The sequence below is a fragment of the Pseudopipra pipra genome, chromosome 1 (genome assembly GCF_036250125.1).
Source record: "Pseudopipra pipra isolate bDixPip1 chromosome 1, bDixPip1.hap1, whole genome shotgun sequence".
Classification (NCBI taxonomy): domain Eukaryota; kingdom Metazoa; phylum Chordata; class Aves; order Passeriformes; family Pipridae; genus Pseudopipra; species Pseudopipra pipra.
Window position 1 is genome coordinate 44,683,228 of NC_087549.1, and position 4,742 is coordinate 44,687,969.

Sequence of the window (4,742 nt, forward strand, 5' to 3'; positions counted from 1 at the left end):
CATTTCTTGTACATGAACCAGTTTATGAAGATAAGCATGCCTATTTCTGAAGAGGATTGGATTTATAAATTTTAATTGAAGTGGTTTTGTGACATTATACTGCTGTAATACTAGTAGTACTTGTCCTTGCAGCAGGAGCAGTGGTGGGTTCTAGCTGGAGTTTTATGGCACAAGCTGGTCAGCTGTCTGGGTCTTTACTAGTGCTTCCAAAATGCTCGCAGAACGATCGACAAATTCAAGATCTTAAAAGTACAAAGCCTTACTCTCTAATCTCTCCGATAAATTGTAAAAAATACGCAGCTCCTATTTTCAAAACCTTCATAAGGAAAACCAATGGCAGCAAATAACACAAATTTTCATGTTTGGCACATAAAGCTGCAGAATATCAGTATTGTAGGGACTATGATCAGGGGACCAGTGGAATATCAGGTTTGGCTTCAATATCTGGCTTCAAGGAAAGAGGGAAATTCACAATTGGCTGAGGTTGGAAGGAATCTCTGAAGGCCCAGGGTGGGTCCAACCTACCTGCTCAAGCATGGCTGCTTACAGCTGTTTGTCCTGGAATACGTGGATTTTGAGTATCTCCAAGGATACAGACTCTACAACTTCTCTGGGAAACCTGTTCCAGTCCTCAGTCACTTTCAAAGTAAAAATGTGTTTCCTGGTCTTCAGATGGTGCCTCCTGTGTTCTGGGCACCCCTGAGAAGAGCCTGGCATGCACCTTCCGTTCAGGTATTTATATACATTAATAAGATCTCCCCTGAATCTTCTCCAAGCTGAACAGTTCACATGCCTCAGCCATTCCTCATAGGAGAGGTGCTCCAGTCCTTTCATTGTTTTGTGGCCCTTCATTGGATGGTCTCCAGTATGTCCCTGTCTCTTTTGTATTGAGGAGCCCAGAACTGGACACAGCAGATGTGGCCTCACCAGTGCTGATTAACAGGGAAGGAACACTTCCTTGGACCAGGTGACAGGACTCCAGATGCAGCCCAGGATGTCATTGGTCTCTTTTGTGGCAAAGGCACATTGTTGACTCATGCTCAACGTAGTGTCCACCAGGACTCTCATGTCCTATTCTGCCAAGCTGTGCTTTCAAGCAGCCACACTGCTGCTTATGCCCCTCCAGCTGGCATCAGGGGGAGTTAAAATGCCCCATGAGGACCAGGGCCTGCAGATGGGAGGCTGCTTCTGGCTGCCCACAGAAGGCCTCATGGTCAGGGGACCCAAGAGCAGACACTCACTACCTTGTCACTCATATCACCTGCTCTTTAATCCTCACTCATAAGTTCTCAGTTGGCAAGCAGCAAACTTGTTTGTAGAGCAGGTCGGGTTGGCAACTGGGTGTATCTGGCCCCTGAGGTGGGACCCACTGCTGTATCCCACTCACTGCTTCCTCCTGGTGCTTCTGCATGACTCAGGGTCAGCTGGTGCAGATGTTTTTCTTGAGAGCACACCTGATTCCTCCTTAGCTTTGAGGATAGTGAACCTGCCTCAATATTCACTCCTTGTCAACATTCAGGCCATTGATATTTTTCAACTCTTGTAAAGGGTGCTCCTCCTTTCAGTCCTGTGTTGTCTTGGACTGTGGAACTGTAAAGGGAGGAGGAGTGTGATCACATAGGCAGTGAAGAGGGTTTGTGGCACTACATGTTGCCTCATCGAGCGATCAGCATCAGAGGGCTAAGTTTAGCATTTATGTGCTGGCCATAATCATGAGATGAAGGGCGGTTACATCCACTGTTCTGAGTGCTGGGGTGACTGAGCTGTGGAGAAATAGGTGGGAGGGGAAAGAAAAAAAGGCCTGAAACTGAGCTGAGCACCTCAAGTTGGGACTATACTTAAGCATTACGATGAAAATGGGATTCAAAGTCTCCCACTGATCTTGCATTTTTCCTGGTTTTGTGTATTTTCCCAAGGGGGCAAAGAATTATTTTATGAGAAGGCTATTACACAAGGTGCCGTTCTTGCTCTTTTAATCCCACTCAGAGTCTTCTGAATGAATCTAAGGCAAGCTTTTTAGGTTAAAATGACTATGTTATTAGAACAGAAATGTACTGAGATGAGAAGGGCACCAGTCTGTCTAACACAATTACTTATATTGAAAAGGTTATGTATAAAAGTCAGATTTGCTGGATTAAAAATTGCCTGGGTAATAATGATGATCAGCGAATCTAAGCAAGGTGATCTAAAGAAGTAATGCATTGTTTGGAATAGTTTTAAAACATCTAGAGTTTTATTTTGGCTTAAGCATGTTGAAAACTTTGTATGCAATGCTTTCCATCAGCAAGTACCTTGAAGAAATCTGTGACTCCAAAGTAGTAGCTACATAAATTATGGAGAACCAAAATTATTTATGTTCAAGCAAGTCTGCAAGCAATTTGTTCTGTTCTTTGATCCCAGCCTCCTCATACTATTTTAGGACTTGTCCTGTTTAGTCCTAGCCTCTTGACTCCTCTCTTACCCTAGCTTTTCTTTTCCCCTTTATTTGTTCTCAGCCCTGGCCTTGGATCATGTCTTTGTGTGAATATTGGTATCATTTCTTACCTCCCAAGATATCTGTTTTTTGTCTTTTTTTTTTTTTTTTTTCATATGTCTAATATCTTTTTTGCAATTTACCCTCTTTTCTTCCAGTCCAGCTTTGATGTCAGGTGAGTGGGCCATCTACATACCAGGAGAGGCAGTACAAGATATGTGAGGAAAAGGCAGATAGCTTAGCAAAAGCATCTAAAAATGTAGACATCTACAAATGAGGTAATCATCATGCAGTAAATTTCTAGTTAGGAGAGATTCAGACAATGGAGTTTGGATCATGATTCATTTAATCTGAAGATAAAAGTCTCTATTAGGTCAGATGACCTCTGTATCTAATTTCGGTTACAGTGACAACTGAAAGGAAAGCCTTGGTCAGCTTCAAAGTTTTGTAGATGAAGCACACTTCAGAAAGGTCATTCTTTACATATGAGCCAACAGACACTCGTAAGTTGTCTGCAAAGTGCAAATCAGACTCATGATTTGATCAAGTGTGACAGGCATGATACCAATACACACAGACTTGACAGCAGAATAATCCCTAGGAAATAGTCAAACTTTTACTTATAAAGCTAGAGACATAGAAAATTTTGAACCAGAAGGCTGTGTGTGGTTTTTTCCCCCCACTTTCTAAGAAAGCATTATATTCTTGGGCTGAAGTTAAATATGCTGTTGAAAAAAAAGCCAGCCTCCACCAGATCTCAAACAATGTAGATTTTCAATGCAAATGATCTTTATCTATTGAAATTATTATGAGTGATTGAAAGTAGTCTTGGGCAAACAAGGAAGCATTATGCAACTTTTTAAATACGGGTAACTTTGCTGGATCCACCTATAATTAAGTCATCCCATAACTACAACCAAACCATGACAAACTTATCACAGAAATGCTAAACCAGATCAAATAGGCCCATAAAGTCCCATCTCTTTCCCTCCACTTAAGGGGGCTGTAATTTGACCAGATCAAAGAGTATATGGTGAGGTTTTATGACCCACCTGTGCTCTAGAACACACAAGCAATTGACACCTTTTCCTTGCCTCCCTAACACATGGTTTTAAGATCACCTTATATCTTGGGTTTTGTTTTGTACACAGCTCGATCAGTCACTATGTCAGCAACAAAACTAATGGGAAGAAGTTAAACATATAACACTAACATGAAGCAAATACATTAAGCCTTTAGATAATAGTCAAAGGATATATGATTTTCTCACGCTACTGTTAAATTCTGTAGTAACATGATGACCAGTGGCTGTCTATGTTACTGAAGGTAAAGTTTTAGTTGTTTCCTCTCAAATTTAATTAACTGCATGATATCTAGAACTCCAGACTCACAGTGCTGTTAGCAGCCAGCAAACATTTACACAGCAAATAGTCTTTTACAATTAAAAATCATGAAAAAAATAACAGTACCAAAATGAAAATTCAAAGATCATACCATTATCTGAAGTAGCACTACAGACAACCATAACCTCTGCAGTTTTAGGTTTATTAGTTTTTATCTTACAGAAATTGTATGGGAAAAAAAATTGTTTGATAAAATATTAAGCCTAGTGTTCAGTGTAGATTCAAGACAGGAAACCCCAAACTTTTTCTCAAACTAGTGATATCTTGTATAATTAATTTGTTTCCTGGGATAGCTGTCTTGTTTGTGTACTGGGGACAGTATGGCATGGGTCACACTGGTCTGTAACACGATTAGCAGGAAAAAAAAAAAGTGTGGTCCACTCTTACCAGAAAAATGGTGGCAGGTTAGAAATAGTTATGTCCTCTTTGTTCACTGTAAGGCTCACTTGATTTTGAATAAAATCAGGTGTAAACACTAACCGATGAAAATCTATTTCCTTCTTCATATTTGCATTGGCTCTCCATTTCAGTACTGTAGTTCCATGTAGTAAAGTTTAATACACAGTGTGAAGATCTCTGAGCCACAGCTTTTGGAGGAGTATGCATTTCTTTCTAAGTACCCCACAGAGTGCTTAAAAGAACATGTCCTCTGCTCTTGGTACTCCTTTTACGGTATTCACCCATTGGAAGCGTGCAAGAGGACAGACCAGCTGAAAGGCTTACTTAAGTATGACCTGATGGCTGGAATGAGAGTTCCTGGCAGCAATATCTGTGTCATTTCTTTCATCCTTCTCTGTAGCAAGGGTGCACATCTCCGCACTATTCCCAGTCTGCACCCTGGCTGCTGAGCCACAGGCAGGCATGGA